Raw genomic sequence first — 21086 nt, forward strand, 5'->3', positions numbered from 1 at the left:
CCCGTTGGTACATATTATATACACAATTGTAATATACGTGAACAACAGCAATGCAAAATACAAAGTGGAGAACGAATTAAGAATCTGTACATATAGGCTGGATCTTATTGGTCTTCGAAAATAAATTTGCATGGTATGATTTAATTCACTGACATACATGTAAGTTACACTCAATAACTTATATATGAAAGGCTATACTTAATATCAAATCATGTACTATTGTTTACATATAAAATGATATAATAACAGTATATAGTGTATTTTATTCAAATGGAATACTGAGATCCAACGGTGAGGGAGATGCGAGAGTGGTTGGGGACACCCCTACCAGAAACTCGCACATCCACCGTTGGAATCAGGCAGATCTGATTGTATGGTGAAATACTTATGTGTATCAAGTTAGAATACATTGACCAAACATAAAGGGAAAAATTAACAAGTTTAAGGCATGCGGCTCGAATCTTATTAGCTTTGAAAATAAATTTACCTAATCGAGTTAGTTCTTTGATATTATTTACACTCATTAACTGCATCAATTTAAACATTGAAGGTTTTTGCCAGTAATATCTTTTAATGAGACGACGTCTTAAGTTATTGTACATGTTACATTTCAATATAAAATGGTATTCATCCTCTGCTTCAGTCGTTGACTTACAAATTATACAATATCTCTTATGTCGATCATTATTCCTGTAGCGGTTTCGATTGCTAAGGAATGCACATACATACGAATTTTCGATAAACATATTCTGTAATGCATAGGAATATATTTTGTTAAGTAAAATTGAATGAAAAAAATGTCCACAATATACTTATATAAAAAGCATTTCGAAGACTTTTCTAAGAGATCTCTTAAATATTGCCTAGCTTGATCAAAAATTCTTTGACGTTTACAAGCTAAAGGTAGCGTTAGAATTATGTGATGATTGGCAGAGCCATACATCACCCAAACCTAAGGAACAAAGTAACTCCTTTACACATTGTACCCAAATAAAACATGAACTAGTGTTCTTAGTTAACAAAAAATCGTACGCAGTATTCAAAATAAAAAATTTCGTGTCAAGTAGGTTGAACCAGTATGTTATTATCCTTTATATTAGTATACCATTGCCTTATTTTTAGATTGTTTAACTTTAAGTAATCTCTAACAAAAATGTATATGGACCTGTTCTATATCTAACCCTTTGGTCGACCCCCAAACTTCACATGAATAGAATAAAATGCTACTTACACAGGTGTCAAAAATACTCAGCATGGTTTTACAATTAAGATTCATGTTTACACATTTAGAAAATAAACCAAACATAGTATTACGTCCTTGGTCAGACAATTTGTCATCCTACATCGGACAGGGATGACGAATTACACGACACTTCTGTTTGACTTGACTTATAATGTATATTAAATTACTAATACGTAACCAACCCTGTACAGATTTGTATTCGTATCAATTGAAATTTTATTGACTCATTACAGACTGAATTACAAATGCCTTAAATATGCAGAAATGAATGCACGATGCAGTTCTCCGGAATGTTAGCGCGTGGTAGTATCTTCCGACAACGTCTCGGAATCAAAATTATTTTCTTAATAACTGTCTGTAATCGACTCTCGATGGGACTGGGGAGCCAATATTCGCCCATTTATCGAAATTAAAACTACATTTTGTGATTTATTTCCAGTTTTTTCTCCGCTAATATGCTGCGTGCTATTAAAAGAAAGGGCCACCAAAGTTTATCCGCTCAAAGTTCGGTGTTTTTTTTCATCATTCTCTGAATGAGTTAATTAAATTCAATTTCATTTTGGTAAGTATTTATCTCATCTGTTATGAAAAGAGATAATTTATGTAAAAGTGTAATTGGTGGAGTATTTAAATAGCATCTGATTATTTAATCCCGACATACCGTATCTGACAGGATGTCTTTCACCCTAGTAAATCCCTGTAAAGGATTTGACAGATAGAATCCAGCCTTTTTGTCCAAGAAGTGTTTATGATTACAAATACTGTTTTTAAACCACTCCTTGCTTTTACGCTAATTAGAAATAGAAATTATTTTTTCTTTTAAAAATGTATCGCTGATAATCGCTTTCAAATTGTTTAGCTGTTTGTACAATGCGGAATCAGAGACATATCTCCTCACTTTAATAATATATGGCGCTGTTTATGACACGACGAAAAAAATCTTACACAAATTACCGTGTCCAAGTTTTGTCATCATTACGTCAATAGATAATTAGGATAATTTGCATTACCTGTAATCTACACACCTGCAATTAACACACAAAGAGGTTCACAAAATAGGTGAGATTTTAAGTCCTCCCAATGTTTCTCTTACGTGCTGGAGTTAAATTTCGATTGAAAAGAGATTACAAAAATCAAAATATCAGGTACCCTTCACTTCAAAAAAATCCTATCAGAATTAAAATGCAACCAGAAATGGTGTATAGTCTGGTAGCGGAGGTGGTGTAACCTCAGCTGGTCCTAATTACAGGTACTACCTTACAGAATTACTAACGACTGTTCACGACACAACAGACAAGATATCACAAATAGCGAGGGACGATTTTTTTCTTAAAGATATAATCATACTATGACAGGATATTGAATAGTAAAAGTAGCCGATTACTACTAAAACTCGGTAAGGTGGCGTAGACTGGGTCACCGCGGGGGATAAGATTGCATTTTATTCTATTAAATTGATGTTTGAATAAGACAGTGACAAAGTTACGAATAGCGTGTCAATGTCAAACAAGTCTTAAACGGAAATTTTAATAATAATAATTTATGTACGTCTTTCAATACGGAGCTGAATAGTTAGAGCTTTAAAAAAATATCTTCTTGTTTTGTTTGATGGTTTTTAACAACGTCTTCTAGCTTCTTCTCAGTGTTCGTCTTCGTCGTCATCGTCATCATCGCCGTTATCGTCGACGTCAGGCATTCCTTCGTCGCTCTGTTTAGTATCGAAAGTATGAGAGATATGTCGATTTGTACTCATTGCTCATGATGCATTCCATTGAAACTATTTGACCTGCGTAGACAGCTTTATTAGAAGGTATTACTTCCACCGAGATCATTGAACCTGAATCCAAAAGGTGTTTCATCTGTCAGTGGCAATCTCCATTAGCAATGGCGTTTGATCACACTAACAGTCCATGTCAACCAAAGTGCCCTCTACAGAAGTCGCTCTGTAGCCGGAATAGACTACAAGTGGAGACAACTGGCATTATCAGTCCGTGATCTCTTGTCACGCCTTAAATATGTTGTATGATAAGAGAGTGTTCAGTTTAAACCACAAAAAACTACATGTAATTTGTTTGACCATGAACAGTATTCTGCGGAATGAGATTAGGAATCTAAAAAGCTCAAGTAAAATAAATACATATGATCTTATATGTAAGTGTGTTTTGTCTTGTTCTTTTGGACGATGATGAGACGGAAATGAATTGGGGTACAACTTGGTCGATCGCGAGAGATTTAAGATATCTCAATTTACACAGAATGTAACAATTTGTAACATGACTGCTACGCGACTGACCGCAAAGACTAAATTATGTTATCACAAGTTCGTCACAGCTTTCCCGTATCAGGTATCACACTTGACGACTTGCCAAGGTAAGTGTGATTAAAATTCCCTCCTTCTTTTTTTTTTTTAAACCGTTCCAACCCAAACGTGGAGTATCAGATGTCGTTCCTGAAAGAAGAGAAAGTTTCACGGCACCTAACTGTCGTCTACTAGTAACAACGACCAGGAAAAAAATACGAGGAATATGCATAAACAAATAAACATAAATACGGCATTTAAGTGGATAATTATCCACGGTACTTTGATTTTGGAGCCAGGGGATCTGGAATGTTGTTTAACTACAATACATCACATTATGGTCGCTTGTCTTTGATTCTCAGATAAAACTTACAAATTACAAATGGCGGGATACGTTTGAAACCATCTCTTTTACATTGTCAATACCTTTAATAGTCCGCCTGGAGGACACGCTGGCCATTCTGAACAAATCAGATATGGATTTGTTGTTGCACATTGTTACGGTTATAGGGCGGAGTAATACAATGATACAGTAGTGAAAAGTGTGGTACCACGCACATAGGGGCGGATTACTTACCGAAGGATCACTTACCTACAATTACCATCTAAATACAATCTATTTACAGGTCTACATTACCTAATACGCATTGCACTAATTTAGTTTGTATTTAAATTGAGACACGGATACATAGATGTGATCAGATAATTTGTTACCAGCTCAATAGAATATTGATTTGACCGTTATGTACAAACGCAATGGCCTACATTCATTAGTATCGATTTTTTTTTATTAAAGAAACTTAATTTTTTTAAACAAAATTATAGTTAATTATACCTACAAAGTGCAAAAAATAGTAAAGTCACCTTATTGTGTCTCAATTTACGAAAGATTCGATACAATTCATATTAAACAGGCGATCACTGGTTGACACTAGGTCAGTTTGTGACGTAGGAAACTAATGGTGTATATCAAGTTCGGTTTCTGGATCGGCACTTTATGTACGAAACTTTAAACATTATGTAGCATAAAACCTTTCCTATCACAAACTATGGAAGATACATATATGGTAATACAAATTAATACGGAATAATTGAAATAAATGGTTTGACTGACATTTCACTGTAATTAATTGGAAATTCTTATTTAAAATGGCATTCAATACCATAACAGCGTTTGAAATTACAACTCAATAAACAGTTTGTTAGTGTTAATACATTACAGTTAACATCCAGTGCTGTAAAATAGCAAGTCGTGCGCTTATCATTAATGTATCTATATATTGTTTATTAATATAAATATATATATCCTGATTAGGTTCAATCTACCAACCAAACTATAATCTTTAGGTTTAATATACCAAACAAACTATAATCTTTAGGTTTAATATACCAAACAAACTATAATCTTTAGGTTTAATATACCAACCAATATATCAAATAAAGGTTTAATATACCAACCAATCTATTAACTGTAGGTTTGGTCTAATAACCAACCAATCAACCAACTTTAGGTTCAGTCTATCAACTTTAGGTTTTAATTACCAACCAATCTCTCAACTCCAGGTTTTATATACCAACCAAACTATAATCTTTAGGTTTAATACACCAACCAAACTATAATCTTTAGGTTTAATATACCAAACAAACTATAATCTTAAGGTTTAATATACCAAACAATATATCAAATAAACTATAATCTTTAGGTTTAATATACCGACCAATCTATAATCTTTAGGTTTAATATACCAAACAAACTATAATCTTTAGGTTTAATATACCAAACAATATATCAAATAAACTATAATCTTTAGGTTTAATATACCAACCAATCTATAATCTTTAGGTTTAATATACCAAACAAACTATAATCTTTAGGTTTAATATACCAAACAATATATCAAATAAACTATAATCTTTAGGTTTAATATACCAAACAATATATCAAATAAACTATAATCTTAAGGTTTAATATACCAAACAAACTATAATCTTTAGGTTTAATATACCAACCAAACTATAATCTTTAGGTTTAATATACCAAACAAACTATAATCTTTAGGTTTAATATACCAACCAAACTATAATCTTTAGGTTTAATATACCAACCAAACTATAATCTTTAGGTTTAATATACCAAACAAACTATAATCTTTAGGTTTAATATACCAAACAATATATCAAATAAACTATAATCTTTAGGTTTAATATACCAACCAATATATCAAATAAACTATAATCTTTAGGTTTAATATACCAACCAAACTATAATCTTTAGGTTTAATATACCAAACAAACTATGCTATTTAGGTTTAATATACCAACCAATATATCAAATAAAGGTTTAATATACCAACCAATCTATTAACTGTAGGTTTGGTCTAATAACCAACCAATCAACCAACTTTAGGTTCAGTCTATCAACTTTAGGTTTTATATACCAACCAATCTCTCAACTTCAGGTTTAATATACCAACCAATCTCTCAACTTCAGGTTTAATATACCAACCAATCTCCCAACTTTAGGTTTAATATACCAACCAATCTCTCAACTTCAGGTTTAATATACCAACCAATCTCTCAACTTCAGGTTTAATATACCAACCAATCTCTCAACTTTAGGTTTAATATACCAACCAATCTCTCAACTTTAGGTTTTATATACCAACCAATCTCTCAACTTCAGGTTTAATATACCAACCAATCTCTCAACTTTAGGTTTAATATACCAACCAATTTCTCAACTTCAGGTTTAATATACCAACCAATCTCTCAACTTCAGGTTTAATATACCAACCAATCTCTCAACTTTAGGTTTAATATACCAACCAATCTCTCAACTTCAGGTTTAATATACCAACCAATCTCTCAACTTCAGGTTTAATATACCAACCAATCTCTCAACTTTAGGTTTAATATACCAACCAATCTCTCAACTTTAGGTTTTATATACCAACCAATCTCTCAACTTCAGGTTTAATATACCAACCAATCTCTCAACTTTAGGTTTAATATACCAACCAATTTCTCAACTTCAGGTTTAATATACCAACCAATCTCTCAACTTCAGGTTTAATATACCAACCAATCTCTCAACTTTAGGTTTAATATACCAACCAATCTCTCAACATTATGTTTAATATACCAACCAATCTCTCAACTTCAGGTTTAATATACCAACCAATCAACCAACTTTAGGTTTAATATACCAACCAATCTATCAACTTTAGGTTTAATATACCAACCAATCTATCAACTTTAGGTTTAATATACCAACCAATCTATTCATTTTAGGTTTAATATACCAACCAATCTCTCAACATTAGGTTTAATATACCATCCAATCTACCAACTTCAGGTTTAATATACCAACCAATCTCTCAACTTCAGGTTTAATATACCAACCAATCAACCAACTTCAGGTTTAATATACCAACCAATCTCTCAACTTCAGGTTTAATATACCAACCAATCTCTCAACTTCAGGTTTAATATACCAACCAAACTATCAACTTTAGGTTTAATATACCAACCAATCTATTCATTTTAGGTTTAATATACCAACCAATCTCTCAACATTAGGTTTAATATACCATCCAATCTCTCAACTTCAGGTTTAATATACCAACCAATCTCTCAACGTTAGGTTTAATATACCAACCAATCAACCAACTTTAAGTTCAATCTATCAAAGTTAGGTTCAATCTATCAACTGTAGTAAATGTGCTTAAAGTATGCTCTGTTACAACCATTTTCTTCCAAACTGCATTTCCATTGTGACAACCGTGATCGGTTTGGCTACATTTGACATACACTTTTCATTTCATTTGGTCTAGTTTCGGATTACAATATTGCCCGTTTTCTACTGCCAATGGCAGGTTACCTTATCTAATGGAACTAAGGATTCGGCGAGGGTGCCTCGGAATACATACATGAACAGGAAAATCATCTTAATTATGCAGAATTGTGTAATTTTATCATATTTCATCTTATATGTGTTTGTGCAAATAACACACAAGTTATTATCATCTTTATTATGAGTAGCAAATACATTATAGTATACGCCGAATCCTAGATGTAGAAAGTATGTCAGAAAATAACTTATAGGCGAGGAGATGGCCTTACTCCAGTATTTAATCACTGAAAACTGGAAAGTATGTCAGAAAATAACGTATAGGCGAGGAGATGGCTTTACTCCAGTATTTAATCACTGAAAACTAGAAAGTATGTCAGAAAATAACTTATAGGCGAGGAGATGGCCTTACCCCAGTATTTAATCACTGAAAACTGGAAAGTATGTCAGAAAATAACTTACAGGCGAGGAGATGGCCTTACCCCAGTATTTAGTCACTGAAAACTAGAAAGTATGTCAGAAAATAACTTATAGGCGAGGAGATGACTTTACCTCAGTATTTAATCACTGAAAACTATAAAGTATGTCAGAAAATAACTTATAAGCGAGTAGATGGCCTTACCCCAGTATTTAATCACTGAAAACTAGAAAGTATGTCAGAAAATAACTTATAGGCGAGGAAATGGCCTTACCCCAGTATTTAATCACTGAAAACTAGAAAGTAAGTCAGAAAATAACTTATAGGCGAGTAGATGGCCTTACCCCAGTATTTAATCACTGAAAACTAGAAAGTATGTCAGAAAATAACTTATAGGCGAGGAGATGGCCTTACCTCAGTATTAAATCACTGAAAACTAGAAAGTATGTCAGAAAATAACTTATAGGCGAGGCGAGGAAATGGCTATTCCTCAGTATTTAAGGAAATAACTTATAGGCGAGGCGATGGCCTTACCCCAGTATTTAGTCACTGAAAACTAATTCAGAAAGAGCTCGAGATACACGTGTACATTCAGAACGGGTCTATATATCAATTTAATCTTGGTATTCAGGGTCAACTTCTGAGACTCTCAGACCTTACCATCAAGCTATCTCACAGGATTGACTAAGATAATACATGCATATTTGATGGACATACCAATATAGCGATCATTTAATTAGAACAATAAGACTTATAACAATGCTAATATAGTTATAGACAGCGCCATCGTAATATCCACGTCACAACAGAGAGTTTAAAAATCCGTGACATATATTTATCCATTGTCATATGTAACTTACTAGAAACCATGCATATATCAGTAACTTAACTAACGTGAACAGAGTATGTAACTAACGTGAAGCCCCTAACAGAGTATGTAACTAACGTGAAGCCCCTTACAGAGTATGTAACTAACGTGAAGCCCCAAACAGAGTATGTAACTAACGTGAAGCCCCTAACAGAGTATGTAACTAACGTGAAGCCCCTTACAGAATATGTAACTAACGTGAAGACCCTAACAGAGTATTTAACTAACGTGAAGCCCCTAACAGAATATGTAACTAACGTGAAGCCCCTAACAGAGTATGTAACTAACGTGAAGCCCCTAATAGAGTATAGAATTAACGTGAAGCCCCTAATAGAGTGTGTAATTAACGTGAGCCCCCTGACAGAGTGTGTAACTAACGTGAAGCCCCTAATAGAGTATATAATTAACGTGAAGCCCCTAATAGAGTATATAATTAACGTGAAGCCCCTAATATAGTATATAATTAACGTGAAGCCCCTAACAGAGTATGTAACTAACGTGAAGCCCCAAACAGAGTATGTAACTAACGTGAAGCCCCTAACAGAGTATGTAACTAACGTGAAGCCCCTAACTGAGTATGTAACTAATGTGAAGTCCCTAACAGAGTATGTAACTAACGTGAAGCCCCAAACAGAGTATGTAACTAACGTGAAGCCCCAAACAGAGTATGTAACTAACGTGAAGCCCCAAACAGAGTATGTAACTAACGTGAAGCCTCTAACTGAGTATGCAACTAACGTGAAGCCCCAAACAGAGTGTGTAACTAACGTGAAGCCTCTAACTGAGTATGCAACTAACGTGAAGTCCCTAACAGAGTATGTAACTAACGTGAAGTCCCTAACTGAGTATGTAACTAACGTGAAGCCCCTAACAGAGTATGTAACTAACGTGAAGTCCCTAATAGAGTGTGTACTTAACGTGAAGCCCCTAACAGAGTGTGTAACTAACGTGAAGCCCCTAATAGATTATATAATTAACGTGAAGCCCCTAATAGAGTATATAATTAACGTGAAGCCCCAAACAGAGTATGGAACTAACGTGAAGCCCCAAACAGAGTATGGAACTAACGTGAGAACCCGTATAAAAGTATGTATTTATCTAGGTTTTAGCTTCCAATATCTATTCAGTGTATCGAGAGATGGAATGGACAAGACAGGTCTTTTAGGTCTGCAAGTTGTGAAAACATTCAACCACATTTATGATAAATACATTTTTGTGACTATTTCCTAACATTCACACAATCTTATGAGAACTATTTCGTTAAAATATTGGTATTTCCATAAGATATGATTGTTGAACTGACTTTAAATTGAAAAAAGTACCGTAACGGAGTTCTCAGCGTCCTTAAGTCAACATACGGTGTAAACCTGTACCCTGAAACTCGTCATGCTTTTTGAACTATGGCTACTACAAATAAACCCTATCCAGTATCAACAACAAGTGAAAACTAACATTTGTCCATGTAGGGACAGGCTCATCGTATGTATACAACATTGGGAGCAACACTATCCAAATGGTGGTAGTATTTTAGGTAACCCTTGTGAGCCTAAGTGTGGGCTGGCGACAGACGGGTGGCGGATGTGTAGGAATGAGTACCCAATGTGGCATTTGAGGAACCGACCTGTCACTCTCACTTACTGTAATAGATTACCTTCTTTGTGTCAATGTCGGTTTCACTGGTCTTATTTGATCAACACAATGCGTGTGGTAACATGATAGCCATTTTATAAAGACACCCGATATTAAATAAAGTCTGTGGTAGGGCTAGCCACTTCAACACTTACCGGTCACTCTCAACAACTTTGGTTTAAAAATAAAATGAATTAAATATATACATGATGGCTACTCGAAAGTTAAACGATCGGTCTTTTAAGTCAATATCGTTCTAATTTACAACATTATTTCTGAAAAAAAAAGAATATCCACCAAATTACTCCGAAAATTGGTATCGTAATTGCGTGATACCTATTGATAGGTATCGGAAATAAGAATGTAGTAAAACAAAAATCCAAAAAGAGATATGAATCTTAAAGTTATGAAATGCATCTCGCATAGATATTCAATTTCAAATATTCAGAGACTTATATTGTATTAGATATGGTCCAATTTCCCCCACTTCTCATTGGCTAAAACACGGTCAAGTGAAAGTTAATCTTTTGAGATATAAACCTAATGTTTTTATGTTAAGGAACATGGGGCCAATTTGGTGTTGATGTCATAATCCTTGTGACACGCCACATCACTCAATGCAAATTTGCTGTTATAAAGATAACTGTGACGCGATTCAGTTAATATGGTGTTATTTCGACTTGCATAACACACTATTCACCTCACCATATGTCTCGTTGCTAGTTAGAATACATTGTCAGCACTTCTTCAGCTGTATCGGAATCGAACAAAATTTAAGGTAAAAGCATAACAATTTCATAACACGAGGATTAACTCGTATATAAAATGTACGGGTACAGCGGAAACACAAAAGTCAGAAATAAAACAGATCACACGAGGATTAACTCGTATATAAAATGTAAGGGAACAGGGGAAATCCAAAAGTCAGAAATAAAAAATAAGAGATAACACCAAGGTTTATGCATGGTTTTCGATACCAAAATGATTCAATATGCGTCGACTGGTCTTCGTTTTAACACATTAAACAGCATCTCGTCAGATGTTTAACCCTTTCCCCTTCCACAGACATCGTAAGTGTTGAGACCACAAATTGTGGGAGTTATCGAGAGCAAACGAAACAATTCAAAGTCTGGCCCACAGAACGGTGAGGCCGAGTACGTTCAGGGATATGAAAACAAAACTGACTTTTATATTTACACAAACAGACATTAGAGTATAGAAATAAAACAGATTGTTTTCATTGCACAAACACAATGACGTGGAAATAAAAAACGCCATTTCCGTTGCATTGTTAGTAAGGTATACTTATTTTTATTACGTTAGAAAGTCTTCATCGATATAAACATGGCAAACCAAAAAACTAAATTATGAAATAAAATGACTTCATGAAAATGTATTGTATAATTCCATATCAATTAGACACAATCATGTCAGGATGTTCACTGAAAAATTAACGTTTGGATCAACAACAACAACCTTTCTGTTTTAATGCTTTAAATAGGTCAACGACGATGAAATCACATCGCGAAACGTAAATAAAAGTCTATGTCTATATAGGTAAAGTACCTGATATCATACACACTATTATAAACTGACTGGCATTTACTTCTACTTCAGGGTAGTACAGAATACAGAAGGTTATTTATTAAATTAAAATATAACATAGGCATAAACGAAACTAAATCAAAACATAGGAATGATACACATTTACCTCCCAAATTAACTATTTTTTGTAAATTTAGAATATTGGATCAATATTTGAGCATCGAAAGTGTAGTATTCAAAGCAATTTACAACCGTTCAATGTTAAGTGATTGTTTAAATATGATGTATTGACCGATATAGTAAATTATCATAAATTTATCATGTATACATTTTGTTTCCTTGTGCTAGGAGGCAGGATAAGGAAAATCCATACTTAGGTAAGAATTGATATATAGAAGAGGGGATAAGGTACTAATATAGGGTGATGGGGTAAATGTATGCTTTAATTATAAGTGTTGATGTAAACATATTTACTTCAGCCGACCATGTTTTTACTTCAGCAGACCACAGAATGTTTACCATGTTTTTACTTCAGCAGGCCATAGAAAGTTTACCACGTTTTTACTTCAGCAGACCACAGAAAGTTTACTATGTTTTTACTTCAGCAGACCACAGAATGTTTACCATGTTTTTACTTCAGCAGGCCACAGAAAGTTTACCATGTTTTTACTTCAGCAGACCACAGAAAGGTTATTCTGTTTTACCTCAGCAGGCCACAGAAAGTTTACTCTGTTATTAATCGATCATATTAAGTTGACTACACTTATTCAATAAATAACTGAGGAATCACAAAATGTTTACTTAATCGAAAACCCCAAGGTTATTAGGTGGATATTTGATTCTTAAAAAGCTGAAACTTTTATTTTGTGGACAGCAGCACAAGCTAACAATGCTGCGGTAAAACATGTTGTGATGACCACAAATATCACTATAAAACTTCAAAGTAAAGGAATAGTTCAATAAAGCGTCCTTTATCTGCCATTTATCTGTGTCTCCTTCTCAAAACCCACCTCCTTCTTTCCCCAAAACATTATCTCAATCATCAATTGTATCATCTTTATATTCAACCCGAAATGACCTTTATAAACTACTACAAATTAGATGAATGGGAAAATATTTATCAATTTCAAAATTCTTGCTTCCCTTCAATGGCCACTATGGCTTTGATCAACCAGCGTTGACGTCGTCCATAGCGGAATAGTTGATGAATAGGTTACGGATTCTTTGTAAGTTTCAAAATATCTTACAATTCTTTATGTTTTACATCAAAAGATGGACGATATGAATATTTAACGTTGATATTTGTCGTAGATATGAATTTGTTATGTATTCATTTCAGATAACGTTAATGATTTTAATACATAAAACTTGGTAAGGGTCACGAAATATCGGGGAATAGCATTATCTCCTTTTCAAACAAAATATTAATATCTCATTTTGATTACATTTTATTACTGCATATTAACACAGAATAGTTATAAAGGTGTTTTGTCATCCTCTGTAGCCGTAAACATTAGGCATGAACCAGAAAATGGTCAACCACATACAAGATAAACAATCCCGCGTTGGTAGTTGGTACTAATGTCAATTTTATGGATACTGACCTGTATGTAGATGGCAATGAATATTCTATGTATGTTTAACATATGTATATTCCGCTAGCCTGATGAGAATTTAAATCAGTAAATAAATACTACACGTTGTATGATTCACTTCAAGTTTTGACCCTCCCTTATCACACGTATTGGGGGACACTTGTTTCAAGTCATTTGGTTTTAATTGCATATTTTTCAATTCCAACAAATGTTATCAACTGTAATGAATAGTCAGTAAGATTGGATTGATTTGCAGAAATGATATTAGGACATTTACCTACAGTAGAAATATTAATGTTTACCCGACCACAAAATCAATAACAGACAAATATCGCGATAGTTTTATTTCCTAAAATGAAGTAAATAACAACCATCAGTTCACAATACAAGAATTGCTATCCGAGATGTATCCCATTGGTCAATAAACTACCTTCGACTTCAGTATAGACGTAATCCTTGTCAGATTTTGACGGCTGGCATCACATGCTTGCTTAAACGGATCCCATAAAACAAAAACGCCAACCCGTCAACGATTTTGTTTCTGGCCCATTGTCATTTGTTTTCGTGATTACATACCGTATTTAAATCCCTATCCTGTTCTTGATTTTGGAAATTTTGTTACATTGCTAACACATTCTGATGTCTAAAACAAAAAAGATTAAAATCGAAATAAAACCGAATCAAATATATCAAATAAAGTGAATTTAACTCAATTGAAGGATTTTAAACGGTTACCCTACGCAGTTAACTAGAAATGTCATCGTAGGATTAAAACATAGCTACCAGACTTAGTCATACTTATAAACTGTATATACCATACTCGTTCATTAAAAACCTTTTTGTCTATGGACATGTCATTCTTATCTATGTATGTTTTCTTTTCGTCGAAAACGAAACTTAACAATAAGTTTTTTGCTACATCATTGTCGTATAAAGTTGAAAAGTTAAAAATACAGCAACTTACATGAAATGACTCACACTTACAAAACGCTACACAATGGTTCAACCTTACGTACGAAACAAAAATGATATTTAGAATGTGAAAAATGCCGCAAAGAGATGCCACTCAAAAGATAAGACCTCCTTGTCAGGATATATGGAGGCATTTTGTTTCGACTGAAACAAACGACGAAGAAAAAATGTAACGATTTTTATCTTCTTCAGAAAACGAAATTCTTTTACAACAAAGAGGGGCAACTAAAAGTCTATGCCTGGTTAATTTAGGGTTGAAAAGGGATGGGGTTAGTCGTGTAGACTTACAAGGACTAGATACTATCAGGGACCAGCGTGCGGCCCTTTCAGGGGCTGTCGTCATACACCTGTCTGCGCGCGTGCCAGGGTGGGCAGGTAAGACGTCCGTTTGGTCATGCGTAATATAATTTGTGGTGGTACCTGTCACCACTGTCATACCAATTAAGATTTAGACCAAAGTTATAGCTGTGGGATAATTTGTTAATTGTTTTGGAGAATGTGGATTTTAAGATGGAAATTGATATGTATACACACCAAATAAGTATGATTGTTAAGAATCTTGTCAATACAGCGGACACATCTTTCGTGGCTGATCCGTTTTATATTGACAAACCATAACCATGAAAATATATGCAAAAGGAATTTGCCATCATATTCTTTTTAATGAGATAATATAGCAATGGACCAAAGGGCCTCATGTGACTAGGATCGCGGGTGTGACGTTTGATCCCTACTCGGGGTATGCATTTCCTTGAAGCTTTGGTCACAGACCGTCCTGTTCTGTCATGGTTGTGGCCTTGAGTAAGATACTTGACCCTAATTGTACTGGAAAGCATACGACAGGCCTCTCGTATAATGTTCAATGAGTTTGCCATTATAATTAGCTACTAGGAAGAGGCCCGCCTTAAAATGGCACTGGTTATTCAAGAGGCGATATTCCCAGCAAATGAACTATTCTGAGACAATAGTTAAGAACATTAAAAAGCTAAGTCATAACACATTGGCAAACTATATTTATAAAACTTCAATTTTTTACAATGATGTAAACTTTAGAAATTTCGGAAGTTTTGTTATAGGAAACACGACATTGAATGCAGCGAATGCAGCACAGTTTATTAAAATGTGTTCAACAGTGAATAGAATTAAATATGATATTAATTTATAAACCAATCAATACAAAGGTTTATTGTGATCGTGTTAACAATATTTCCCGGACTATTTAATTATTTATTTTTAACACTGATATTTTTTCTAACCTTTTAGAATCTCTACTAATCAAGTCGATATACCTATGTTATCTTATCTGTGTTTTGCCTTTTCCGTAATTAATGGTTTGATAAATCCATCACGGCAGTTTTCCTTCCAATGTTGATACGGGTTATCATCCCGTATGGCATTCTGTATTTGACGAGAAATGTGATATTGGCATCAATAAGATAATGAAAAATACATATTTGTACTGCTATAATAGCTGTGTACAGAGAAATTAAAATCCCATTCATTACAATGCAGTTTGTGACGCTTCAAACTCTGCCATCTACCAATAACAGATGCTAGGAATTCGTTAGCAATTTTCCTGAGTGGGAGGTATTAGACAATGATTTCCTAAACAATTATCCAGGTAATTTCATCGTTTTGTTTTGTTTCCACATACATTGTGTTCTATGATCAAATTTCTGTATTTTTGAAAAAAAGATAATTTGTATCGATACGCTTACAAAGTGATTGTTGTTTGATCAAAGATGCTTTAGTCCTAATCAAATCATCAATCAAATATTGCTCTCTAAAATCGCTTTATTTTATGTAAATTCGACTTGGAGATTTATTTGATGAACAAAGTGAAAAAGGCATAACATTATTTACATAACCGAAACAAACCAGACAAAGTTTCAAACAAAGTGATACAACAGGTAAACTTACACCCATGAATTACCAGTTTGACTGATTAAGATCAGAAATGTTGAGCGTGAATATTTTTAAATTCCCTACCATTATTTCAACAAAGGATATCGATGTTTGTTCTCCTTGACTCAAAGGTCGTTATCTGTTGTAACATTGTAAACAAAGGACACACGCCATAGATGGGAATGTGAGAGTGCTATAACGAGAAAGTGGTTACTTCTGTGTAATTACGCTGTATCTCTTTGGTGGGAATAATTATACCTCAATTACGCACTTTTTGCTAATTAAGCGGTTCATTTAAGTACAGACTCCTCCAGACCACAACTGCGTGAGTATACGCATTGTGTACTAGTCACTTTCAGTTTTCACGTGTTTATTTCATGTACAAAAACCAAACATTAGATGGTACGGTTACGAATGATTTGAACAAACATAGCGCTTACATTTCTACAGCTTTTTGAGACGGAAATATTCCCATATTCGTTCTGTGTGCTATGCCAATGTCGAAATCAGGTTTGACATGTGTTTTCCATTGTCATAATGCTATTCTGTTTCCCATTTTGAGAACTAGACATTACGTGACCTATATGTACATAGAGGTTTAAGAAGCAGATGGCACTTAACCTTATGGAACACATGGTCTGTTTATCTCTGTACTTGTTTTAAGTCTGTGTGTAATTTTTTTTGTGTTCCTAATACCATAGCTTTAGTATAGCTATATTGTTAACATGTATATTCCCTGTTCTTTATGTTATTTGAGGAGAAAACTTCCACGTAGGACTCGAACCACAAACATTAGGACTTCACCAGAGGATTTAAAAGATCGATGCTCTTCCGACTGAACTCTCGCAATGTGACATACATGTACCGCCGATTCATATCTGAGCAAACAAAAAATACTTTATATATATATCCTCCTTACTTTAAAATGTATTTCATTGATACATAAATACAAATAACATTTAGTAGAACAACATTAAAGTAAATGGTCGGATTCAGAAACAAGTACAATGTACTTATGTAAATTGTATCCTTCGTGATTAACTTCTCTTCACTATCACTATACAATGTCAAACTTATGATATATGTATCTAGGATCATTCAAATTTGGAAAAACTACAAAGGTAAATGTCGAAAGTTGTGATATTGGATTCATTTGAAATTCTATATGATGTCTGATAAGAAGCAGATGAAATGTATGGGCTTCTGATATCAGGCCACTGCTACATACGGTATATTATCAGCCTTGATTAATATTGTATCAATAATTTAATATATATATATATGTAAATAGTATCTGCGATAGAAAAAATACTACATTTGCCTTAATACCAAAAACTTTTTACGGTAACTTACAATTATGTTTAAATTGATCGACCTTTTATTGTTATTTTGTTAAGTCGTTTGAGGAAAGAACAACTGCATAAATGTATGTACGCAGAATCTAAACTAATATAGATATAAGACCTATCTTTGACTGTTTTATAAGCATGGTGTGTGTCAGGTTTGTAGAAGGAAACATGCGTGAGGGTAGTAATGCATATTTAATGATTTGCCAGTTTTGACTTTCGAACCGACAATCCTTAAACACATGGTAATACCATAAGCCTTTTGTCGGATCCATCACATTTTGACATTAAACTGTTTATAATTTACAAGATTATCAATTTGTATGTTGTTCTACAAGAGAAAGCGTGCGTGTATGGGCAGATACATATTCAACACCTTGACACGAAGGCAAATTGATTACTATTATGTAAATTTGTAATTATATATATTTATCTATTATATTTATTATCCGAATGCACTTTAGTTATTACAGGTGTAAGAAAAAATAAAGAATTTCACCAGACTTAAATACTTTTAACAAAAGCTTTTATTCAGTACAGCAATTTGAAAGTGTTTAATTTCTTTACCGTAACTGAAGCTAAAACATGCAACTGCCTATTGCATGTTTTATGTAAATTGTATTCATATGAGAAAATCCCCTGCCATGAATTTAACACTTAAACCGTCAAGATAGCGGATCAATTACCAAATTTCAATTTTACTTATTCTTTTGTGGCATAAAAATGAATCTTTATACAAATTTCACACAGTGTGGATGTCCTAAACTTAATATTAAATATCCTATGGTCATTAAAATGAGAGGAAGACAGAATATATTCTTACATCTATCAAACATATTTTGTATTATGTTAACGACATGAAAAATTGTTCACAGCACATCCTTTCTTCAATTCTCAAAGATATATTAACCGTTAGATAGGTAAACTTATGAAATGATATGTTAGCTTACTGATAACACAATTGTAATATATCGATGTGAGTTGTCCCTGAGAGTAATACACTCACCCTTTAGCTAAAACGAACCGGAAAATCGATTTCTAAGTTTTTTGAAGATGCGATACTCAATCATTTATATACAAAAGTATACGGAAATTGTGTGTATCATACCCTCTTAAGCTAACGATGCTCTACGAAATCGGATTGTCACTCTCGCTGGACCAGCTTGGCATTGGTAGGGTAATTCACCACAGTGTTTGTCCGTTCTTTCGGAACATGTAAATGAGGCGAGGAGTCTAGTTTCTATGTCTGTTGTTATAACTGTAGACAGTAGGCGACAAAATCGTTCAAAATTACACTTCAACAGAAATAGGAGGAAAAAAATTAAAAGTAAAAGAGAGAGAGCTTGTATCAATCAACTTGTCTACTGTAATTATTTCAATGTTTCCTAAACTTAATTCAAATGAAGTCGTTTTTATTGCCACTCTCAGATTAAGCAATTTTTGTATGCTATCCTTGGAAATTCAATGCACTCCAATTCATGGATTAAAAAGTAAAACAAAATTATGTGCATGAAATTGAATACTTTAACAATTGCAGTGTTATCTTCAATGGCCTGTCACAGGTACCAGGAAGAAATATGACAGAGGTGTCGGGAAATTTCTTCTTATAAACTTAAAGCTACATATTCAACTGATTGAAATGAGTTTTACAGCATTTTATTTTTCTTCCAAATTTTGAAGATTAATTGAACCAACCATGGTATTAATTACCTCGGTATCAATTATAAAAAATAATTAAATTTCACATACTTAAAATATTATTGTAGAGAAACTTTTAAGCTCTTTAACCAAGAATTGTCCCCTCCTCAGACTACTGTTAAGAGTTAAGTTATGCTTCTCTCGTTGACAATTTACACGACAGATAGATTCAATAATAGATTATAAAAAAACCGCTATCGTTAAAAGAATTGTAGTTAATTGAAAGGTATCGTATGTAGGTGATGGATTTAAGAATGTATGGTAAGAGTAAACGGCTTTAAGATTGATAAATCTCGAAACAAACATTCGAAATAACAAAGAGTCGACATTATCATCCTATCAAGACTGCACTACCAGTGTGATATGCAGCCTGGATATGTTCAATACTCGTTGATATGAAGCCTGGATATGTCCAATACTCGTTGATATGAAGCCTGGATATGTTCAATACTCGTTGATATAAGGTGATTCGTTTCTCACATACATGGTTCCATTTTAAAAACTTATCACAATTTAACAAGGCGTGTGTCGTCGTAAAGCAGAAGACGTTTACTCTTCAGGAACTCCTGGTTAAATTGATTCTCTTTGCTTGTAGCTTTCCAATGGTCCCGATTTAATTTATGTTATCTATATATTTTCATTTTATTTTACCGATTTTGAGTTTGAATTATCGCTTCGTTTGCACGTAATATATATTTTTTTATTTGGTTTTTTTCGTATATCATTGTGCTAAGATAGGTAGGTGCTTTTTCAACTCCGAAGGCACCAATCAATCATTACAGTTGTTGTATGAACAAACATGTATGCCACACGTGGAATAAACGGTAAATGTGTTTTGATTGGCTGCAAGGCGAACTTTGACCAAGAGGACGCTTTACATACTCGCGGAAATAAGAACACGCAATAAATAGTTCACGATTGTTTGTGTAAGATTTTGATTTCTAGATAGATTTATATCAATGTCATGTTATCATTTGTAATAAATTTCAACATATTTCTGAAATTGTCAGTTTGCACATTAATTAGCGACATTTCACTGCAGTCTATATCGTTACATCCTGACTGATAGCATTAGCAAATACACCTGATTACAGAACAGGTCAAATCATCGTCGGAATATCATTTATTGTAGTGGAACAGGGTCACACATATTCGTGGTTGATGTATGTGGCATTTCTTTCACTCTCGTTTAAAAGTTACAAAAACACTCTTAAACTCATTTTGGAATGCCGTATACATTAACGAGGTGTGTAACCTCTATTCAAGCCTTCGTTATCTATGTGTACAGGTATTTGGAATCTCCTCTGTTTGGTTAAGTATCACTTATTGTCCTGTTTTAGTTGAATATTATACTACAGTAACTCGAACACATTTCTTATCTCGACGTCATTATCTTAGGTGTATAAAGAAGCGACCATTTCAACAGGACATGTAAAACAAAAAAATGTTTATTGTTCGCATTGCAGGTATCTTTCGTTACCCTTAATTCTTTTTCAAAAGGTATTTGTTTTGACGTAAATGAACGTAACCAAATCTAGATTGCTGATGTCAGCAGCCAATTTATTACGATGATGTTCGAAAGCTGGTATTCCATGGATGTCGAAACCAAGATAAATGCCGACATACCACAAATTATATAATTTATATTAAATAGAGTTAAAACACAAACGTCTCGGGTAATTTATTTAATTCATCTAAAATAGTATCGCACTATCCAG

The sequence above is a fragment of the Pecten maximus genome, chromosome 4 (assembly GCF_902652985.1).
Source record: "Pecten maximus chromosome 4, xPecMax1.1, whole genome shotgun sequence".
Classification (NCBI taxonomy): domain Eukaryota; kingdom Metazoa; phylum Mollusca; class Bivalvia; order Pectinida; family Pectinidae; genus Pecten; species Pecten maximus.